We start from the raw sequence: 24,164 nt of genomic DNA on the forward strand, positions 1-24,164 counted from the left end.
ATACAGTACAACAATATACCAGACATATTCTCTGCCCACTACGAGCTTTCAGTCTAGAGGATCATGATCATGATCATTATCATTATCAATGGTATTTATTCTTTGTGGGCAGAGAATGTGTCTGTTTACTGTTTTATTGTACTCTCCCAAGCACTTACTACAGTGCTGTACACATAGTAAAGACTCAATAAATTCGACTGAATGAATACTGAGGACTTACCATTTGCAGAACACTTTACTAAGTGCTTGGGAGGGTACAATGCATCAGTTTTGCTAGAAATGATCCCTGCCCACAAACAGCTTACAGCCTAAGGGACTCACCCACATACCTTCTAGTTCATTCATTCAGTTGTATTTATTGAGCACTTACTGTGTGTAGGGCACTGTTTCACAAGAAAACACACACACATATACACACACACACACACACACTCTCTCTCTCTCTCTCTCTCTCTCCCTCTCTCCCAGTGGGCAATCCACTCCCTGCGTACCAATCCCTTCTTCCTACGGAACTTCACAGAAAGTCCTTCCTCCTTTGTGCTCCTCCTGGCACAGAAGATCGAGTGACCTAGTAATTTAAACCACAAGACGATCCATCAGCAGCCATTAAAAAAAACCACTCATTCGTCGTATCATCTTGAAGGATTTCGCCTCATTCAAGATTTGCAGAGCAAAATGCACCACCCCTCATGGACCCATTATTATTGAGTTGGATTTGGCTGCCTTGGAAGATACATGAGCAATTACGTTAAAATTTTGTCCATACTTTTTTGATCCCATCACTTGATCTAGCCTTGGTCATATATCAAGGGTTTGCAGGAGAAGCAGTCTGGCCGAGCAGTCTGGGCAAGGTAATCAGAGCCCCAGGCCTGGGAATCAGAGGACCTGGGTTCCTACTTTGACTGTGAGCCCCATGTGGGACAGAGACTCTGTCTGATCTGATTAACTTAGCGCTAAGAACAGTGCTTGACACATAATAGGTGCTTAAATACCATCATTATTTTTATTTATTTATTTTTTAATGGTATTCACTGAGTGCTTACTATGTGCCAGGCACTCTACTAAGCTCTGGGGTAGATTCAAGCTAGGTTGGACACATCTAATCCCTGCTCTGACACTTACCTGCTGTATGACCTTGGGAGAGTCTCTTAACTTCTCTACGTCTCAGCTTCCTCATCTATAAAACAGGGATACAATACCTCTTGTCCCTCCTTCTAATAGTGTGAGCCCCTTGTGGGACAGGGACTTTGATGTGATGGTCTTGAATTTACCCCAGTGCTTAGTTCAATGCCTGGCATCCAGTAAGTGCTTAACAAATACCACAATTTTCATCACTGTTACTCACACACCCCAGTGGCACTTACATACTCACCTTTATACTCTGTTTGTGCTTATCTGCAGTTTATTTTAGCATCTGCCTGCTCTACTAGATTAGAACCTCCTTGAAGGCAGGGATCACGACTACTCTGTTCTACTTGCCCAACCACTTAGGACAGTGCTCTGCACAGTCAGCTCTCAGTAAATATAATGGATCCATTGTCTGATTAGCAATAGTCTATTTGTTCTAGTCTATTGATATTTATACTCAGAATTTATGGAGCCTGTGACCTCTGTGACCTGTGTTCAGGTAATGCCGACATGCATGGGCACACCCACAGCTGGCAACTATCAGAGTCGGACCTTTGAAAGTCTCGACCTTTAAGAACAAGTGGAACATGGGTTTGGAGAAAGAACTGGGTTTAACCTTTTGCCCGAAGACTTTTACGGAAGCTGGGGAGTGGACCGTCCGGATGACCTCTCTTGGATCCCTTTCCTGTCCTGGGACTCCAGGCTCTGCCAAAACAGAGTATAGTTTGGCCTGTTCTGTGGGAAATTCAGGACAGCCGGCACAGCCAATCTAATTATCTGGATCATTTGGCTCCAAAGTCCCCGCTGTGCTAACGGAGCCTTGGTTAAAGGCTATCCGGAGGAGCTGGAGTTTAGCTGTGCTTTGTATTGAAGGAGTGTGAGCTTGTGTAGACAAGTGTGACAACATTCTGTTGTCGTGGGTGGAGGTATGATATATAGAGCTGGCAATTAACTTTGGGGAAGACGGGTGTAAAGTGACGTTTCCTCCTTGGGTCTTTATCCTTAGGATAAATATCACATCTTGGGACCCCCCTCTTTCAGGGTCTATCACATTTGGAGACCCCCACGTCTTTCGGGACCTGGGGTTCTTGGATGTTGCATAGAAATCATTTCTCCTAATACTCGTAATCACGCCTCAAACATGTGCATCCGGGCACAGCTCTACTGACTCCCTGAGAGTCTTCCAAGTGAGGGGCTCTGATTTTAGATGATTAGCCAGTATCATGACCCACGGGAAGCAGTGTGGTCTAGTGGAAAGAGCACCGGCCTGGCAGTCGGAGAACCTGAGTTCTAATCCCAGCTCTACCATGTCTCTCCTGTGGGGTCTTGGACAAGATACTGCACTTCTCTGTGCCTCAGTTATCTCATCTGTCAAATGGGAACTAAGACTGTGAGTGCCATGTGGGACAGGGATGGTGTCCAACCTGATTAGCTTGAATCTATCCCCATCACTTAGTACAGTGTCTGGCACATAGTAACCACTTAATAAGTATTATTTAAAAAAAACATACAACTTGGGACTTCAGAATTCACCATGAGCCTGTGGAAAGGCTGGAATGCAGAGCCCCAAGCTTCAGAACTCACCCCCCAGTGACATCACATTGGCAGCAGAGGAGTGCTCGGTAGCTGGAATTCTTTCATTCAGTCGTATTTATCAAGTGCTTCCTGTGTGCAGAGCTCTGTACTAAGCACTTGGGAACTACAAGTCAGCGACATATAGAGACGGTCCCTACCCAACAAAGGGCTCACAGTCTAGAAGGGGGAGACAGATACAAAACAAAACATGTGGACAGGTGTCAAGTTGTCAGAACAAATAGAATTAAAGCTAAATGCACATCATTAACAAAATAAATAGAATAGTAAATATGTAAAAGTAAAATAAATAGAGTAATAAATCTGTACAAACATATATACAGGTGCTGTGGGGAGGGGAAGGAGGTAGGGCGGGGGGGGATGGGGAGGAGGAGAGGAAAAAGGGGGCTCAGACTGGGAAGGCCTCTTGGAGGAGGTGAGCTCTCAGCAGGGGAGGTGAGCTCTCAGGAGGAGGTCACTACTCAGGTGGGTATGGGGTTAGTGGGAGAGAGCAAATGCCTTGTATACACCAACTAAAGAGAGCTATTACTCTGTTTATTTATTACTCTATTTATTTTTTACTCTATTTATTACTCTATTTATTTATTACTCTATTTATTTATTTATTTATTTTACTTCTACATATCTATTCTATTTATTTTATTTTGTTAGTATGTTTGGTTTTGTTCTCTGTCTCCCCCTTTTAGACTGTGAGCCCACTGTTGGGTAGAGACTGTCTCTATATGTTGCCAATTTGTACTTCCCAAGCGCTTAGTACAGTGCTCTGCACATAGTAAGCACTCAATAAATACGATTGATGATGATGATGATGATGATGATGAACTGACCTCTGGCCCGTGTCTCAAACTCCCCTGCAAGATGGGGGAGGAAGCTAGTGCTGACATCACACTGGCCATTGGCCTGACTCCAGCCCAGACTCCCGCAAGCTCCCATGATAGAAAAAAGCATAGTGTTGGTCCAAAGCGACGTCTTGCTTCCTTGCACAGGGCAGAGGCACATCCCTAAGCCCTCTCTGATTGAATTTCATGGAAAACATGCGTAAATAATTTTGGAATTTCTCCACGGGAGGGACCATCTCCAGTTACGACGTTACGAAGGAGCAATTAGCTGGCTCTTAAGTCAGATTTATCGGGTAAAGTAAACCACATGCACCATGTGGGCATGCCCACTGCCCGGGCCGCCCTGCCCATCAGCCTGCCCCAGGGGAAACGGCGCCTGGCCGGGCAGAGAGAAAAAGACCCCTTTTTCTCTCCAGGGCTAGCGGGCGGCCCTGTGGTCAGATTCATCGTGGCAGATCAAAGGTCCTGAAAATGAAAGGACTTTGGTTTGAGAGTCACGGTCTGGTGGCTAGCCGTCAGCATGGCTAAGCAGTCCCGATTCCCCCCATCCCAACGCCCCCTCTCCGGCTCTTATTGCCTCGGGGTCTCTAACAATCACTGCATTAAAAGGCAGAAGGGAAGGGCACGAGGGGAGACTTTGGGGCCGGGGAGAAGAACAGAATGCTTCCTTTGCCCATTCTGGGGGTCTAGTGGAAAGAGCACGGGCCTGAGAACCAGGAGCCCTGGGTTCTAATCCCAGGTCCACCACTTCCCTGTTGTGGAACCTAGGTCTAGTCCCTTAATTTCTTAGTGCCTCAGTTTCCCAATTGGGAAAAGTGGAAATAAGATACCTGTTCTCCTTCCCCCTTGAACTAGAGTTCTGTCAGTCAGTAAGGCAGTCGATTGTATTTATTGAGCTCTTACTGCATGCAAAGCGCTGTACTAAGGGCTTGGGAGAATCCAATATAACAATATAACAGACCCATTTCCTGCCCACAGCGAGCTTACACCCCAGAGGAATTTCTGATTGGTATCTACCTGGGCACTCAGTTCAGTGTTTGGCACACAGTGAAGAACTTAAATACCACCATACCACAATGATTATTACTATCATTCTGATGGCAAAGGGGATTGGATTCAGAAAGATTGACTGGACAGGCCCCCTCACCCAACAGTGCACAGGGGAAAATGTCTTGTCTTATGCTGTCAAGTCATCTCCGAGCCATAGCGACGCCATGGGCCCGTCTCTCCCCAAACGCCCCACTTCCATCTGCCATCGTTCTGGTAGTGGATCCACAGAGTTTCTTTGGTCAAAATATGGAAGTGTAGTCAGTGTGTAATAAACTCGAGTCTCTTGCCCTCGACTCTGTCCCATGCTGCTGCTGGCCAGCCCAGGTGAGTTTTGACTTGTAGCAGATTGCCTTCCACTCGCTAGCCACTGGCCAAGCTAGGAATGGAATGGGTATGCCTCTGCTTGACTCTCCCCCCATAGCTGAGACTGGTAGAGGACTGGAAACTCTCCAGGTGCCATCCTGAGAGGGGATGGGGATTTGGGGAGACTGTCTACCCGATGTCCCAATTGTTGTTTCATCAGCTGCGATCCAGCTGTGACCTGTGAACATGTGCCGGGCAAGTTGAGCAATTATATGGTTTCCCTAAGGGGCTCTGCGGGACCACCTAGTGACCTGGATCACGCACATTGTGCTTCTCTAACTAGGAGAGGGGTTCGGGCAGCTTCCGACCCTGCTTCATGATTGCAAAATTCATTTCCCCAAGACTAGAAAACGGTTTATATTAATAATAATGGTATTTGTTAAACTCTTACTATGTGCCAGGTACTGTACTAAGTGCTGGGGTGGATACAAGCAGATTGAGTTGGACACAATCCCTGTCCCATGTGGGATTCACATCTCAATCCCAGTTTTACAGATGAGGTAACTGAGGCACACAGAAGTGACTTGCCCAAGGTCACACAGCAGGCAAGTGAAGGAGCTGGGATTAGGGAGGTGGATGAAAACTCTAAGTGTTAGCTGGCAAGCAGGTAAAATAAAAGATACCTCAGTTTCCCAGCATGACATGATCCAGGACCTAACTCAGGCTTGTGGTGATAATAATAATAATGATAATGATAATAATAATAATGAAGATAGTATTTGTTAATAATAATGATGGCATTTGTTAAGCGCTTACTTTGTGCAGAGCACTGTTCTAAGCGCTGGGGAGGATACAAGGTGATCAGGTTGTCCCGAGTGGGGCTCACAGTCTTAATCCCCATTTTACAGATGAGGGAACTGAGGCACAGAGAAGTTAAGTGACTTGCCCAAAGTCACATAGCTGACAAGTGGTGGAGCCAAGATTTGAACCCATGACCTCTGACCCTGAAGCCCATGCTCTTTCCACTGAGCCACGCTGCTTCTCTAAGTGCTTCTCTAAGTGTTAAGTGCTTGCTATATGTCAAGCACTATTCTAAATATAAACTAATCAGATTGGACACAGTTCTTGTCCCACCTGGGGCTCACAGCCTTAATCCCCATTTTATAGATGAGGGAACTGAGTCCCAGAGAGGTGAATTGAGTTGCCCAAGGTAACACAGCAGACAAGTGGCAGAGCTGGGAGGAGAACCCATGACCTCTGACTCCCAAGTCTGTGCTCTTTCCACTAAGCCATGCTGCTTCTCTTGAGCATATACTATGTGTGGAGCCCTGTACTAAGCACTTGGAAGAGTATAATGAAAGAAAATTAACAGACACATTCCCTGCTTACAGTCTACAGGATGAGCCAAATATGATATTAAGCCCTGGGGCACATATAAGTTGGATAGAGTCCCTGTCCAACATAGGGCTCACAGACTATGTAAGAGGGAGCAGGACTTAATCCCCATTTTACAGATGAGGTAACTGAGGCACAGAGAAGTTAAGTGACTGTGTGCCCAAAGTCACACAGCTGACAATCGGCAGAGCCTGGATTCAAACCCATGACCTCTGACTCCAAAGCCCGTGCTCGTTCCACTGAGCCATGCTGCTTCTCTAATGATCATAATAATGATCATCATAATAATATATACTATTATAATATTATATAGTATAATATTATAATAGTATATAATTATTATAATAATATATAATTATTATATATTAATATAATAATACTATAATAATAATATAATAATGATGATCATAGTAATAATATCTGTTAGGTACTTACTGCGTGCTAAATTCTGGAAGGTGTAGTTGCTTGAAATCCACATAGAATCCCGATTTCTTCCCCACTAAATAATTTGTCTAAGCCACCATAGTGGCTGTCCTAAGGGGTATCTCCCCATACGTAGGTGCAGGGGGGTGGGCAGGAGCTCAGTGGAAAGAGCCTGGGCTTTGGAGTCAGAGGTCGTGGGTTCAAATCCCAGCTCTGCCAACTGTCAGCTGTGTGACTTTCGGCAAGTCACTTCACTTCTCTGTGCCTCAGTTACCTCATCTGTAAAATGGGGATTAATAATAATAATAATTATGACATTTATTAAGCACTTACTATGTGCAAAGCACTGTTCTAAGCACTGGGGAGGTTACAAGGTGATCAGGTTGTCCCACGGGGGGCTCACAGTCTTAATCCCCATTTTACAGATGAGATAACTGGGGCACAGAGAAGTTAAGTGACTTGCCAGAGTCACACAGCTGACAATTGGCAGAGCCGGTATTTGAACCCACGACCTCTGACTCCAAAGCCCGGGCTCTTTCCATTGAGCCCCCCGTGGGACAACCTGATCACCTTGTAACTTCCCCGGCGCTTAGAACAGTGCTTTGCACATAGTAAGCGCTTAACAAATACCGTCATTATTTTTATTATTATTATTAGCCAAAGGTCAGGCAGAAGGAGGAGGAACCAAAGGTCTGGATAAACCACAAACAAGACCGTCAATCCCTAAATAATTGCCACCTGGCTGCATTTTTCTCTGGGTGATTGTGTGAGTGCTGACAGGTTGTTGTGGGTTGAGCCTAACGCGGGTAAGCATATTAGCTGCAGGCACAGACATGAGTTAGTTTGAAGCAGGGGAGATGCTTAGGGGAAAAAGAATGGGTTTGGGAGTCTGAGGAACTGGGTTCCTACTCAGACTGTGAGCCCCTTGTGGGACTCTATCCCACCTAATTAATTGTACCTATCCTAGCGCTTGGAACAAGGCTTGACACAAAGTAAGTGCTTAACAAATACCATAATTATTATTAATCATTCTTCTAATCCCTGCTCTGACACTTTCCTGCTGTGTGAGCTTGGGGAAGTCTCTTGACTTCTCTGTGCCTCGGTTTCCTCGTCTGTTCAGTGGGGATCCAATAGCTGGTGTCTCTCCTTCTTAGACTGTGAGCCCCCAATGGGAAAGGGACAATGTCGGAACTGATTGTCTTGGATTGACTCCAGTGCTTACTACATCATCATCAATCGTATTTATTGAGCGCTTACTATGTGCAGAGCACTGTACTAAGTGCTTGGGAAGTACAAATTGGCAACATATAGAGACAGTCCCTACCCAACAGTGGGCTCACAGTCTAAAAGGGGGAGACAGAGAACAAAATCAAACATGCTAACAAAATAAAATAGAATAGATATGCACAAATAAATTAAATACTACAGTGCTTAGCATATAGTAAATGCTGAACAAATACAGAGTTTGTTATTTATTTATTTATTTATTTATTTTACTTGTACATATCTTTTCTATTTTATTTTGTTAGTATGTTTGGTTTTGTTCTCTGTCTCCCCCTTTTAGACTGTGAGCCCACTGTTGGGTAGGGACTGTCTCTATATGTTGCCAATTTGTACTTCCCAAGTGCTTAGTACAGTGCTCTGCACATAGTAAGTGCTCAATAAATACGATTGATGATGATGAAATACCACAATTTTTATCATTATCCCTCATGTGTACCCCAGTGACATTTATAATTATTACTACTGTTGTTGTTGTTATTATTATTGTCCTACATTGGGAATCTGAGAAATGGCCCTGTCCTGTCTCTGAGTGCTCTTCACTCCCCTTGGCAAGACCTCCTGCCTGATAAAGGAGACAGGGCTATGTAGCCACTTGTCCAGGGGAAACCAGGCTGGACAAAAAGATGACCACCTGGCCCTGTTTGTACAGTCGTTTGTTTCCTTCAAAAGGTGGTCTAGTGCATAGATCATGGGCCTGGGAATCAGAAGGACCTGGGTTCTAATCCTGGCTTTGCCACAAGTCTGCTGTGTGACCTTGGGCCAGTCACTTCACTTCTCTGAGCCTCAGTTAACTCATTTGTAAAATGGAGATTAAGTGTGTGAGCCCCATGTGGGACAGAGACTATGTCCAACCTGATTAACTTTTGTGATCCTGGGCAAGTCACTCAACTTCTCTGTGCCTCAGTTTCCTCATCTGTAAAATGGGGATTAAGAATGTGAGCCCCACATGGAACAGGGACTCTTGTCAACCCAATTTTCTTGTACCTACCCCATCACTTAGAACAGTGCATGGCACATAGTAAGTGCTTAACAAATACCATAATAATTATTATTATTTACTCCAGTATTTTGAACAATGCTTGACACATAGTAAGTACATATTATTATCATTATTATTATTATTATTACGTGCTGCCTGTTCCCCGGAGCAGAGTTTTGCCCTCAGGTCTGGGGGTCCCTTTAATAATAATAATGGTATTTGTTCAGCTCTTACTATATGCCATGCACTTAGCACACTAAGCACTGGGGTAAATTCAAGCTAAACAGGTTGGACACAGTCCATGTCCCACATGGGGCTCCCATAAGTAGGAGTGGTAATCTCCATTTTACAGTTGAAGAAACTGAGGCCCAGAGAACTGAAGTGACCTTTCCAAGGTCTCTCACAGATAAGTAGCAGAGCCAGGAATAGAACCCAGGTCTTTCTGACTCTCAGTCCCGTGCTCTAACCATTAGGCATGCTGTTTCTCACACTGCTTAGCTAGATGGGTCCCCTGCTCTCATTGAGCTTACAATCTAGTGGAGGTATAGCTTAACCTGATTGGTTAATTGATAGATGAAGCAAGATTTGTCCCCTTGTCCCATGTCTCATTCCCCACCCCACCCACTGCACTCTGTGCCCTCACCCTCCCAAGAGACCCCATCCCTGATAAATCTCTCACAAACCACTCTCTGAGTGCTCAGGAAACCATTTAGGCCTCTATCAATTCCAGACCACCAGGAAAGAAGCATGTCCTAGTGGATAGAGCCCAGGTCTAGGAGTCCGAAGGACTTGGGTTCGAATCCTGGCTCCACCACTTATCTACTGGGTGACCTTAGGTAACTTCAATTCTCTGTGACTCAGTTACCACCTCTGTAAAATGGGGATTAAGATTGTGAGCCCCTTGTGGGACAGCGACTTTGTCCAGTCTGATTAGCTTGTATCTACTCCAGCACTTAGAAAAGTGCCTGACACATAGTAAGTGCTTAACAAATATAATCATTATCATTATTATTATTACCACCACTGTATCCTGATGTGTGAAATCAGTCAATGGTATTTCTTGAGTGCCTACTGTGGGCAGCGCACTGTATTAAGCTCCTGGGAGAGTACAGTACAACAGATTTGATACTTTCCTGCCTGCAAGAAACTTAGAGTCTAGAGGGGGAGACAGACGTTAAAATAAATTATATGCATAGAACAGGGAGCTCGCCTCTCTGAATAGGGCTGCAGTGGAAGGGAGGGGGATAGCCACAGGATTTTGTTGTAAAAACGTAGCGCTTAAAAACCTCTGATGCTCCGCCTGCCTCTAAGGGAGGATAATTGGTCTTTGAAAAATAGAGGGGTGGAGATTTAAGTGAGTCTTGTATAAATACCTGCAGGATTGAAAGAGCCTACAGAATTTCAGAACGATAACGCTCCTGTGATCAAACAGGTGTGGTTTGGGGTTTAAACAATTTCCTTTCTTTGTGATCTTGTTCGAGGGGTGTGGTGCTGAAAAGAGGGATTCGAAGGAGAAATCCATTTTGGCAGGGGGCTGGGGGTGGGGGGGAATTGTCCACCAATGCAATGGAGAGAATCAGAGCAAGTAGGAACAATGATGAAAATCTATCCACACAGCTCTGGTGGAGCCGGAGTGGTCGTGTTACATGCGGAGAAGGAATAGAAATTACCTGGGTGGCAGGTGAGACAAGTCACACCCAATTCTGTCAGGGCATTGGACAAACATTTAATCTGTGCTGCCCGAGGTGATTTGTGTGCATGTGTGTTTTTCTTGTGAAAGAAAGGAAAGCCACTAAGTTTTTTGATGCATAAAGGGTGATAGGAATGGGTAGCCGTGTATATGTTTTCTCCTGCCCTGCTACGCAAAGAAGTGGATAGTCAAACCACAGTCCGCTAAGCCCTCAAATTTTGAATGCTTTCTTGCCTCCCAAAAATGCCCATAGAAGGGCCCATCAGGGACGTGGTGCCCTTTTGAGGTCACAGAGAGGGATTGGGTCACTCAAAGGGCTGGGGGCTTGAAGTCATGAGTGTTTGAGGGGTCTTAAAGGGCTTCTCCATTTTCTAAATCAAGCCAAAACCCATCCCTGGATGGTGATGCACGGGTTGATGGACAGGTTGAATGGGTGGGGTGGGGGGATGAGGCTGCTTCTCCCCCTCCCATCGTCCACAGCTTTTCTTTTCTTGGCTCACTACACTACACTGCTCTATCAAGTCACAGAACCCCACATGCTCCTTCTACCAGGGGAATATCGACACATGTCAGGTGTGATTGAAGCTGCTTTGTGTTGAAAAACTTATTTATAATAATAATAATAATAATGATGGTAAAGTGCTTACTATGTGCCCAGCACTGTTCTGAGCACTGGGGTAGTTACAAGGTATTCAGGTTGCCCCACGTGGGGCTCACAGACTTAATCCCCATTTTACAGATAAGGTAACTGAGGCACAAAGAAGTTTAGAGGCTTGCCCAAGGTCACACAGCAGACAAATGGCAGAGCTGGGATTAGAACCCACATCTTCTGACTCCCAAGCCCGTGTTCTTGCCACTGAGCCTCTCTGCAAAGCAGTGTGGACCAATGCAAAGAGCCAGTCCTGGGAGTCAGAAGGATCTGGGTTCTAATCCTGGCTCCTGCTCTTGTCTGCTGCATGACCTCGGCCAAATCGCTTCATTTCCCTGTGCCTGTTACCTCATCTGTAAAATGGTGATTTAGTCTGGGAGACCCACCTGGGACAGGGACTGTGCCCATCCTGATAACCCTGTATCTTCCCCAGCGTTTAGAGCAGTGCTTGGCACATAGTAAGTGCTTAATAATAATAATTATGGCACTTAAGTGCTTACTATATGCCAAGCACTGTTCTAAACACTGGGGGAGGTGCAAGTTAATTAGGTTGGACACAGTCCCTGTCCCACAAGGGACTCACAAGCTTAACAAATACCATCATCATTATTATTCTTAATTTCCATCGGCTAACTGCCACCTCATTCTTCAAGAAGCCCTGTCTTTATCTCCCATGACTGGCACCGAAAATCCTCAGCTAGGACTTAGCCAGAGAATGTCTATGAGGCCCTGCAAAGCCTTTCTTCCTATTTTCCTCCCCCGCCTCCTCCAACTAACCAAGGCCCTCTGCTCCTAATCTGATTAAGAGTCTTTCTGACACCTCTGTCGTTAATGTTATTTTTATTGCTGTTTTTGGCAAAGCCCCAGACTCACCGTTCTAAGAGGAACTTGGGACGTGTCTTCCAAGAGATGAAATGCTGTAGAAATAATCACATCTTTGTACGCGATGGGGTGGGATGTGAAATGGAATCCAGGTCTGACAAGCACTAGTAAGTATAAAGTAGGTTTTGGCAACTCTCCGGAATTTTGGGAGATTCCAGGACTACTGTGTATTGGAGCACAAAGGCCAGGATATGGATTTAGCAAAAACTCCTCACCATTGGCTTCACAGCACTCAATCAGCTTGCCCATTTCCACCTCACATAGCTACTCTCGTACTACAGCCCAGCCCACACACTTCCCTCCTCTAATGCTAACCTACTAAGAGATCCCTCCTTAAATCTGACATTTACTCTCCCCATCTTCAGTCTTATTGAAGGCCCATCTCCTCCAAGAGGCCTTCCCTGACTAAGCCTCCCTTTCCTCTTCTCCCATTCCCTTCTGCATTGCCCTGGCTAAGCCTCCCTTCCCTCTTCTCCCACTCCCTTCTGCATTGCCCTAACTTGCTCCCTTTGTTCTTACCCCCTCCCAGCCCCACAGCACTTCTGGACATATCTGTCATTTATTTATTTTTGTTGATGTCTTTCTCCCTCTCCTCTAGACTGTAAGCTGGTTGTGGGCAGGGAATGTGTCTGTTGTATGTAGTTGTATCTTCTAAATGCTTGGTACAGGTCTCTGCACACAGTAAGCACTCAATAAATATGACTAAATGAATGAGTGATTGTGCCCTGGTGGAACTTCTCTCCTCACTTGTAACGGAGGGGTGGTTGTGAGGGCAATTATTGGGATTTCTGAGAGACTCTGACCAAAATTTCATGGATGATGGATTTTCCTCTGCCCCTTATCAAAGATCAGAGGGTTGTAAGAGTCAACTAGTCCATTCCTCTGCTTGCAGGCTATTGACCACTCCACCCATCTCAGATGCTTGTCTCTTCGTAATATGTCTTTAGATTCCAGATATGTAGGGCTTGTGTAGCATCCTACCAAATTTCCTCTGCTCCCCCTCCTCCTTTGTATTGCAAACTCGTTGTGGGCAGGTGATGAGTCTGCTTATTGTTATCTCATATTCCCCCAAGTGCTTAGTACATTGCTCTGCACACATAAGTGCTCCATAAATACGATTGGCTGACTGACTCCGGGCTCCTTAGATCCCCACTTGGTTCACTGGCTTCATGTCCTACCACTGGACCTCATTAGCCCTTTTTCCTTCTGCTGATCTCTTCCCTCTGGTTCCAGAGCCTGACTCTAAGCTCTGACCTCAGCACATCCTTTGTTGAGGAAGTTCAGAGTTCAGCTCTTGATTAAAACTGCAAATCAATAAACCCCTCCTTGAAAAAACTACCAAACCTTTCCACTTTTGCTCACTCTTTTCCAACTCGAGTAGGTGAAAGGGAAGGGTGAGTGGTTTTCATGTAGGCTGTAGACTGAAGTCTAGGAAACTATTGCTCTATTAGAAAGCAGAGACAACTCATTCATCTTCACCATCTCTACTGTTCTCAGGTGTTTGTTTTTGCTTTATGGTGTTTAAGCACTTACTATGTGCCAGCTACTGTACTAAGCACCGGGGTGGATACAAGCAAATCAGGTTGGACATAGTCCCTGTCCCACATGGGGCTCACAGTCTTAACTCCCATTTTCCAGATGAGGTAACTGAGGCCCAAAGAAGTGACTTACCCAAGGTCACAAAGCAGACACACAGAGACAGGATTATTCAACCAATCTGGATTTATTTTTGTCTTGGTGAGAGAGACGTTCAATTCATTTGCACACATTCCTGGAGTCATGTGGCTCTATCCCTATAGACTGCAGGCTCATTGAGCCTGACTGAGCCCCCTCCTTCCTCTCCCCCTCCTCTCCCTCTCCATCCCCCCCACCGTACCTCCTTCCCTTCCTCACAGCACCTGTATATATGTATATATGCTTGTACGTATTTATTACTCTATTTATTTTACTTATACATATTTATTCTATTTACTTTATTTTGTTAGTATGTTTTGTTTTGTTCTCTGTCTCCCCCTTCTAGACTGTGAGCCCACTGTTGGGTGGGGACCGTCTCTATATGTTGCCAACTTGTACTTCCCAAGCGCTTAGTACAGTGCTGTGCACACAGTAAGTGCTCAATAAATACGAATGAATGAATGAATGGGTAGGGACTGTGTCTGTTATAGTATTGTGCTGCATTTTCCCAAGCATTTTTTACAGTGCTCTGCACACAGTAAGTGCTCAATAAATATGAATGATTGATCGATTGATAGGCAGGTGTTGTTTTTTCCAGTGTCATTCCAGTCTACAGTGCAGAAGCAGGGGCTGAATGGGAATGAGATGGTAGACTGAAAACTCCCGTGGGCAGTGGTCCTATCTACCAACTCTCAATAAACCCTCAATAACTTTGATTAAATGATTTATTGATTGAGAGAAAAAGAGATGGAAAGGAAGATAGGAAAGATGGGGCAGGCAATGCTATATATGTTCAAAGGACTCCGGTGTGGGCAGGGATTTTCTTTCTTTATTGTTGAATTGTACTTTCCAAGTGCTTTGTACAGTGCTCTGCACACATTAAGTGCTCAGTAAATATGACTGAATGAATCAATGAGATGACCTGGTTACCTTGACTGAGAAAGGCAGGCACGTTCACAAGAACATTCCAGGGTAGAAATGAGGCAGAATCTGGTGAAACCGCATGGACTGGTGGAAAGAACAAGAGCTTGGGAGTCAGAGGACCCGGGTTCTAATCTTGGCTCCCCCAGGTGCCTGCTAAGTGACCATGGGCAAGTCACTTAACTTCTCTGTGCCTTAGTTGCCTGATTTGTGAAATTGAGTCAATATCTGTTCTCTTTCCTAGACTGTGAGCCCCATGTGGGACAGGGACTGTGTCCAGTCTGATTAACCTGTATCTGCCTGAGCACTTAACACACAGTAAGTGATTAACACAAACCATAAGATTAAAACCAAAAACCAGAGAAGAGATGCAGCATCCCATCCCAGCATGAATTTTTATTCATTCATTTGTATTTATCAAGCTCTTCCTGTGTGCAAAGCACTACTTGTCATAGTGGATAGAGCATGGGACTGGGAGTCAGAAGGTCATGGGTTCTAATCCCACCTCCCTCATTTGTCTGCTGTGTGACCTTAGGCAAGTCGCTTCACTTCTCTGGTTCTCGGTTACCTCATCTGTAAAACAGAGATTGAGACTGTGAGCACCATGGGGGACAGGGACTGTGTCCAGTCCAGTTTGCTTGTAACCAGTCCAGCGCTTAGGACAGTGTCTGGCACTTAGCAAGCGCTTAACAAATACCAGAATTATTATTATTATTATTATTTTAATTACCTCCCAGGGTTGTGGCTAGCAAGCCCTCAGGCCTCTCAGCATCACCAAAACTAGTGGCTGGGGCTGGGAGGAAAGGGCTTTGGGGAGAGCCAGGCAGTGAGAGGGGCGGGGATGGGATCTGAACAGAAATCACGGTGGGGATGGTTTGTGCGCGATTAGGCCCCAGAAAGGAAAGAAACTTTTGTCCTAGTGAAAGGAAAAGCTTGTAGTTCATTAAGTACCCCACGGGATTAGTCCTGTTGCGAGGTTGAGTTCTGAAAAAGAAAGAAGCTCTTATCCCTCCAGGGGTGGAGCATCTGCTAAGACCCTGCCTATTGTCTTCTCCTGGGTGGCTCTTCAGTGGCCTCCCTGCAGTGGGGCACGTTGTAAGTAGAAGATTCTTTCTGGGGGAGGATTCTTTTCCTGCTGTTTTGTTATTGGGTCTCTGCCTCCCCCCTCAAACCCTTCTCCATTCCCCAGCCCGTATACTCCTCTTCCTCTCCCCCCAAAGATGGCTGCTTTCGGTTGCCCTACCAGTTGAGACTTAGGCCTTGGTTAAGACATACTCGGTGAGGTGTTAGCTGAAGGAGGAAGATGAGGTGGGAGGGAGGGAGAGGGAGAGAGGAATCCCAGACTAATTCATTTCAAAGGATACAGGCCGGAGAGTGGGAGGCTCCGGAGAAGCAGCACTCAGAGCCCTCGAGAGGCTGGAGGGTGGAAGGCAAATTTTTCAATGCTGTTTCCTTTCAGGCCTCCCGCTACGATTGCCTAAATACTGGAGAGCTTCTATTTCCACAATTCCAAATGGCTCTTAGTGAACAGGTTTCCAGGGGCTTTAGATACAGCCCCTTATTCAGAACGATAAGAGGAGCAGCATGGTGTAATGATGATGATGGCATTTGTTAAGCGCTTACTATGTGCAAAGCACTGTTCTAAGCACTGGGGAGGAAACAAGGTGATCAGGTTGTCCCACGTGGGGCTCACAGTCTTAATCCCCATTTCACAGATGAGGTAACTGGGGCAAAGAGAAGTTAAGTGACTTGCCCAAAGTCACACAGCTGACAATTGGCTGAGCCAGGATATGAACCCATGACCTCTGACTCCCAAGCCAGTGCTCTTTCCATTGAGCCACATTGCTTCTCTATGGATAGAGCACGGACCTGGAATTCGGAAGGTTGTGGGTTCTAATCCCGGCCCTGCCACTTGTCTGCTGTGTGGCCTTGGGCAAGCCACTTCACTTCTCCGGGCCTCTGTTACCTCATCTGTAAAATGGGGATGAAGACTGTGAGCCCTATGCAGGTCAGGGGCTGTGTCCAATGTGCTTTGCTGGCATCCACTCCAGTGCTTAGTATGTGCCTGGCACATAGTAAGCACTTAACAAATACCATAATTATTATTATTAACATTAGTAGTAATAATAATAATTGGTTTGGGGCCAATTTGGAAATGAGGCATGTGTGGGTATTGTGGACACTTAGGATACTGCATTTCCCTTTGAATAGTAATAACAATGATAATAAAAATACTACTACTAATGATGATGTTACTTGTAAAGTGCCTGCTAATTCTGTTGCATTGTACACTCCCAAGCACTTAGTACAGTGCTCTGCATGTAGTAAGCACTCAATAAATACCACCGATTGACTGATAAGTGCTTACTATGTGTCAAGCAATATACTAAGCACTGGGATAGATACAAGATCATCAAGACAGAAACAGTCCCTGTCCCATATGGGGCTCACAGTGTAACTAGGAGAGAGTAGGATTTAATCCCCATTTTACAGATTAGGAAAATGAGGCCGAAAGAAGTTAAGTGACTTGCCCAAGGTCACCCAGCAGACAAGTGGCACAGCCAGGATTAGAACCCGTGTCTTTTGGAAACCATGTCTGTCCTTTTATCTACCTCCTCAACGTCTCTAAGAGAAGTAGCGTGGCTCAGTGGAAAGAGCCCGGGCTTTGGAGTCAGAGGTCATGTTCAAATACTGGCTCTACTAATTGTCAGCTGTGTGACTTTGGGCAAGTCACTTAACTTCTCTGTGCCTCAGTTACCTCATCTGTAAAGTGAGGATTAAGACTGTGAGCCCCCCGTGGAACAACCTGTTCACCTTGTAACCTCTCCAGCGCTTAGAACAGTGCTTTGCACATAGCAAGCACTTAATAAATGCCATTATTATTGTTATTATTATTATTATTGACTCAGTCCCAATCAGGGGACCAATGGGGTTATGAGTTAAATGCTTCCTGCTCAAGTTGTTGTTTGGGCAAACATGTTTTCTTCCGAGAGCCAGCTCTGGAGGTTTCTGGTGTTGATATACTGGACAGAGCGGGGCTGTGTCGGGATAGAGAGCTGGTGCCAGTAGCAATAAGGTAGAGAACGGAGGCTTCAGGGGAATGTAGGTCATCAACAAACACACCCAGACACCCGTGGCCAGTGCAGTGGTCTTTACAAGTGTGGCGTTGTTTGAGCTAGCACCTTGGGAACTAATGAAATGAAACCTATCCACCCTCTCCCTTCTGGGGAATGATACTTCACAGTCCTCTAAACAAAACCAAATTTCAATTTCCCTTCTCCGCACCCTGGTTTTCCATGTCAGCTCTCTCCCTGGGTGACCTAGGGGGTCAGAAGGGCCAAGCAGAGTCTAGCCTGGGGAGTCCCAGGAGCCCCAAGGGACCTCAAAGTTAATGGAGTCCATCCTTCTGCCTCTGGACTCACAGCATGGAATCATGTCAATGATGTGATGGTAATAATTGTGGTATTTGTTGAGTGCTTACTATGTTCTAAGTGCTGGGGTAGATACAAGGTAATAAGGTTGGACGCCGACCCTGTCCCATATGGGACTGACAGTCTTAATCACCATTTTACAGATGAGGTAACTGAGGCACAGAGAAGTGAAGTGACTTACCCATGGTCACACAGCAGACAAGGGGCAACCAGGGATTAAAACCCATGTCCTCTGACTCCCAAGCCTATGCTGTTGCCACTAGGCCAAGCTGTTTCAAGACAAAGGGAGATGTAGCTTGTCTCCCTTTACCTTGACAGTCTCCTTGAAAAGAAGAGTACTGTAGAAACTTTCTCTTCCCGCAAGGAGCTTGTAGTATAGAGGGAGAGACAGACATTAATATAAATGAATAGATATTCATAAAAAATAAATGACTGAAAAGGAAAGTCTAAATTTGGCCACTAACCCTGGGTTGGGCTTTGCAGTCAGTCAGTCATTCGTATTTACTGAGCACTTACTGTGTGCAGAGCACTGTACAATGCGCTTGGGAGAGTATAACTATATAACCAACACCTTCCGTGCTCGTAACGAGCTTAGGGAGGGAGAGAGAAAAAGGCAGTGACGCGGGGAAACACTGCTTAAGAAAGGAGGGCATTAATTGCAGAACGAGGAGATTAAAATTGTCACCATTTCAAGCAGCAAGCAGCGTGGCCTAATGAATAGAGCACGATTCTGGGAGTCACAAGGCCCTGGGTTCTAATCCCAGCTCCGCCACTTGTCTGCTGTGTGACCAACCTTGGGTAAGTCACTTCACTTCTCAGAGCCTCAGTTACCTGACTTGTAAAATGGGGATTAAGACTGTGAGCCCCATGTTGGACATGGACTGTGTCCAATCTTATATCTACCTCAGGGCTTAGAACAGTGCCTGGCTCGTAAGTACTAACACTATTAAAAAAAGTCATATTCTGGAAGAGTAGTAGCCATGAGTAATTCTTGCACACCAGGTGCGTTATTAGGAAGATTTGGAGTTCTGTGAGGTTGGTTATATCTGGAACCGCCAAATCCTCTCGCCTATGGTGTCAGGTGGTATGTTAGATAGTCACCTTTGGGACGCCAGGAGGGCATGCGTGTTCAGAAAAGCTAACACACTCCCTTTATTCGGGCGTCTGGGTTTCCAAGAGCCCGTCCAAGAGCAACAAGAAACATGTTTATGTTTCTGATTGACTTTATCTTAAGGATACAGGCCTGGGCTATCGGCTTCCGGGCAGCTCAGCCTGCCGTGGCCGAGAACAAGGTCCCGGTCCTCACTGGTCAGTTTGGCCAGCCGCTTGGCGATTCACTCAGCTTTGGTGTTTGCTTTTTCTGGGGTTCCGGGGAGGGGAGGGAAAGGGACTGAACATTCCTTTGCTGTGGACTTGGCTCTCAGGCTGTAAATGGAATCTGGAGTCCTGACTGGATCGAGCAGAAGCAGTGTGGCCTAGTGGGTGGAGTTCAGGCCTGGGAATCAGGAGGACCTGGATTCTAATCCTGGCTCTGCCACTTGTCTGCTGGGTGACCTTGGGTAAGTCACTTCACTTGTCTGGGCCTCAGCGACCTCATCTGTAAAATGGGGATTAAGACTGTGAGCCCCAAGTGGGATACGGACTGGGTCCAACTTGATTATTTTGTATTTGTCCCAGTTCTTAGAACAGTGCCTGACACATAGTAAGGGTTTAACGAATGCCATCATCATCATCATCAATCGTATTTATTGAGCGCTTACTGTGTGCAGAGCACTGTACTAAGCACTTGGGAAGTACAAGTTGGCAACATATACAGTCCCTACCCAACAGTGGGCTCACAGTCTAAAAGATACCACAGTTATTATTATCATTATTATTCCAAAGATATGTCAGCTCCACAAGCAAGTCTTCTTTGCTTCTTTGGCTTGTCCAAGGCAGGAGGCTAACAAAAAATATAAAATAGATATTAAAAAATAGGCCCAGAAATATAGTATGGGGACAGAGGATTCTTTTAGCTCTGGTCCATCCTTCAGAGTGTTAGGCAGTCTGAGCTGTGCATCTTCTTCCTTCTCTCTTTCTTCAGGGATCACATCTCTACTGGGGAGTGGTGGAGGAGCCACTGAAGCCAATGATAGGTATTCCGCTTCTGGAAGAATAATAATGACTATGCATATTAAGCACATTCTATGTGCCAAGCACTGAGATAAATTAACCTTCCATCTTCAATCTTATGAGACTTTGGGGCTCTCCAGGTACCTTGTATTTCATCCCTGTGGCCTTTTCACCATGGAGGAGGATGAAGAGAAAACGGAGAGGGAAAGAACATGGATATAGACCGGGACTCGGACACAGAGGACTTGGGTTCTAGCATAGCTTAGTGGAAAGAGAATGGGCTTAGGAGTCAGAGGTCATGGGTTCTAATCCCAGCTCCTCCACTTTTCAGCTGTGTGACTTTGGCCAAGTCACTTAACTTCTCTATGCCTCAGTTACCTCATCTTTAAAATGGGGATTACAACTGTGAGCCCCATGTGGGACAACCTGATTACCTTGTGTCTCCTCCAGTGCTTAGAACAGTGCTTGGTACATAGTAAGTGCTTAACAAATACCATCATTATTATTATTTTATTCTAATCCCGGCTTCACCACTTGTGGCCTTGAGCAAGGCACTTCTCTTCTCTGTGCCTCAGTTGCCTAATCCCTAAAATAGGAATTAAGACCGTGAGCCCCGTATGGGACAGACTGTGTCCAACCTTGTATCTACCTTCCAACCTTGTACCCACCTCAGCGCTTAGAAAAGTACCTGGGACATACTAAGCGCGCATAGTCACCTGATTATTGTACAATCTGGGTTGGCCGCACACAGAGTACTTGTAATCTCATTTGGGAACATTGCAGTTTCCTTTCAATCCTCTTTCCCCTGCTCATTCACAGACCTGACCACTTTCCCCAAGGCCTGGGTCTGATCTACTCCACACAATTGCAGTCTGCAACACAACCTTCATTTCCATTCCTACAGGTCCGACTTGATTCATTTCAATCTACCTCAAGTACTTAGAACAGTGTTGGACACATAAAAAGTGCTTAACAAATACCATCCTAATAATGAACACAGATTGGTGAGCTGGAATTTTCAAAAAACCCAAGATGGAGTCTGTCTTGTTCTTGTTCTCCTCTCTCGCTTCCTGCCTCTGTCTTTCTCCCTCCATTTGTGTGGGTCTTCCCCTTATTCTCATTCTCTCTCTCTTCCTATCTCCTTCCTTTTTTGAAATGGTATTTGTTAAGTACTTACTACATGCCAGGCGCTGAATTAAGCACTGGGATAGATTCAGATGAATGAAGTCTGACCTGTATGAATGAAAAGAAGGGTTGTGTTCCACCCTGCTGTTGTGTGGAGTAGATTAGAACCAGGCCTGACCAGTAGTCAGGTTGGTGAACAAGTATATATATATAGGGGGGAGGGGGGGTGTACAGGGAATGGATTAAAGGGATACTCCAAACAATGTTCCCAAATAAGATTACATGTATTTTTGGTGCACTAAACCCAGATTGCAGAGGGGCAGAGAGGAATTTAACCACCCAGGCATTTCCAACTCATCTCTCTCTAAGCCCCAGGTAATAGTTACGAATTTTTCCTCTTCTTTGATCTTTGGTTGCTAGGATCGATCAGTCTATAATTAGTATTTACGGAGCACTTTCTTTGTACAAAGCACTGAACTAAGCACCTGGTAGCAGTCAGTAGAATTAATAAATGTTCATTCATTCATTGTCGTATTTATTGAGCGCTTACTGTACACTTACTGTGTAGAGCACTGTACTAAGTGCTTGGGAAGTACAAGTTGGCAACATATAGAGACAGTCCCTACCCAACAATGGGCTCACAGTCTAGAAGGGGGAGACAGACAACAAAACAAAACATGTGGTCAAGTGTCAAGTCATCAGAATAAATAGAAGTAAAGCTAGATGCAAATTATTGACAAAATAAATAGAATGGTAAATATGTACAAGTAAAATAGAGTAATAAATCTGTACAAACATATATACAGGTGCTGTGGGGAGGGGAAGGAGGTAGGGTGGGGGGATGGGGAGGTGGAGAGGAAAAATGGGGCTCAGTCTAGGAAGGCTTCCTGGAGGAGGTGAGCTCTCAGTAGGGCTTCGAAGGGAGGAAGAGAGCTAGGCAGAGGGAGGGTATTCCAGGCCAGGGGTAGGACGTGGGCCGGGGGTTGATGGCAGGACAGGTGAGAACAAGGCACGTGGTTCCCTTACTAAAATAGACAATAGTAATACTAATAAGGTATTTGTTAAGTGCTTGCTATGTGCCAAGCACTGTACTAATCGCTGGGGTAGATACGAGGTAATCAGTTTGGACACAGTCCCTGTCTCGCATAGGGCTCAAGTCTAGGTAGGAAGGAATAGGATTTACTCACCATTTTTACAGATGAGGAAACAGGCACAGAGAAGTGAAGTGACTTGCCTAAGGTCACCCAGTAGGCAGGTGGAGCCAGGGTCCTCTAACTCCCAGGCTGACAAGAAACAGAAGGCTGGGGGGAGTAGGGGAGAGAGAGAGAGAGAGAGCGAGAGAGAGAGAGAGAGAGCGCGCGCCACAATCTTGGGAGAGTTTCTGCTTGTCTCCTCTTTCTACTAAACTCAATAAACAATCAATGGTTTCTACTGAGTGCTTACTGTGTGTACAATCTCATCATCATCTTCAATGGTAATTTTTGAGCACTTACTACGTGCAGAGCACTGTTCTAAGCCCTTGAGAGAGGATACCATACACCAGAGTTGGCAGGGACATACTGTACTAAGTGCGCAGGAGAGTACAATGTAATAACTAGGTACAGGAGGGCTGTAAGAGCCCCAAGTTAATACAGCACCAGTTTTCCTCATCACTGTGAGGATGAAGCTTTTTTCCCTTCGCCATTTTGAATGATCTGGAGTCAATCCTTGCTTCCCAGGAAAATATTTTAGGAGCAAGGAGTACTGGGGTCACATTTATTTGAGAAGTTTGTTATTGACTCTGGCCAGGGGATAAGACCCAGGTAGCAAAGCACCACCCAGACATGGAGTTGGAAGGGTTGGAGATGTCAGGCTGTTGCCGAAAAAGGCCTGGAAGGGGTGCCATTGCCCAGGGCTTGTTAAGGAGCCACACAAGTCACTGGGGAGCAGTTTGCTAGGAACAGAAATCAATCTTTGCAGAGGAGATTGGCCCTGGCCACAACTCTCTACTCACCATAGCCTGCGCAATCTCAGACGTTCATACCAAGCCCGCTCCGTGGATGTCCTTTCATTCTGCCCCTGAGCTGCAGTGGGTCTTGAGAACGCCATCCTTCTCTGGCTCGGTTTGGCCCGAGGCGCCTCCTGATGCATCCTACGGGATTGGAATAAACTGGAGTTCCCGGCTGGATTCACCATACACTCAACCAAAACAAGCTGGGATCCTGTCTGCATTCGCGGGGGCCCGATTAGAGTAGTTGGCAGTGGGGAGGGTGGAGGGAGAGGCCGGCTTCAGAAGGCACACAGAGTAAGCAGCTTGCAACCGATGCTCCCTAGATGGCCACCCTTTGGGACGTGCAAGATGGCGCCCGGATCGGACTTCCTGATCAAGATGACCACCGTGCATCCTCACTGCTGCATGTGCAGCAGCCATGTAAAATTCATTTAGTCTGTGAATGCCCCGCTTCCCCTGCCCCTCAGAAATTTAGGAGTTTCGTTAAAAGGTTTAACTTCATTTGGTCCGCTGGAGGCCTTTCCTTCTCTCCAAGCCCCTTCTCTCCTACTCCTCCAGGGCAGTGGGGATCTTCCTGGTAGGGGGTTCGGGCTTTGGTGTTCCCTGAAGGCAGGGATCTGGGGTTGACTATCCCTGCATGGGATAGTGAGCCAGTTCTTCTCACTCAGGGATTCCAGAGGGGGCTGTACCTTCAAT

The 24,164-nt window shown here is 45.8% G+C and overlaps 1 protein-coding gene and 1 non-coding gene across 2 annotated transcripts in view; one reads left to right on the forward strand and one right to left on the reverse strand.

Annotated features, from left to right (window-relative positions):
- FGFRL1 (fibroblast growth factor receptor like 1) overlaps positions 1-24,164 on the forward strand; it is a 238,093-nt gene that overhangs the window by 164,500 nt on the left and 49,429 nt on the right.
- LOC119933747 lies at positions 4,945-5,081 on the reverse strand. The gene has a single exon (XR_005452621.1). It is a non-coding gene; the product is annotated as a small nucleolar RNA SNORA7 (small nucleolar RNA).

This window comes from Tachyglossus aculeatus, chromosome 10, assembly GCF_015852505.1.
Source record: "Tachyglossus aculeatus isolate mTacAcu1 chromosome 10, mTacAcu1.pri, whole genome shotgun sequence".
NCBI classification, from domain to species: domain Eukaryota; kingdom Metazoa; phylum Chordata; class Mammalia; order Monotremata; family Tachyglossidae; genus Tachyglossus; species Tachyglossus aculeatus.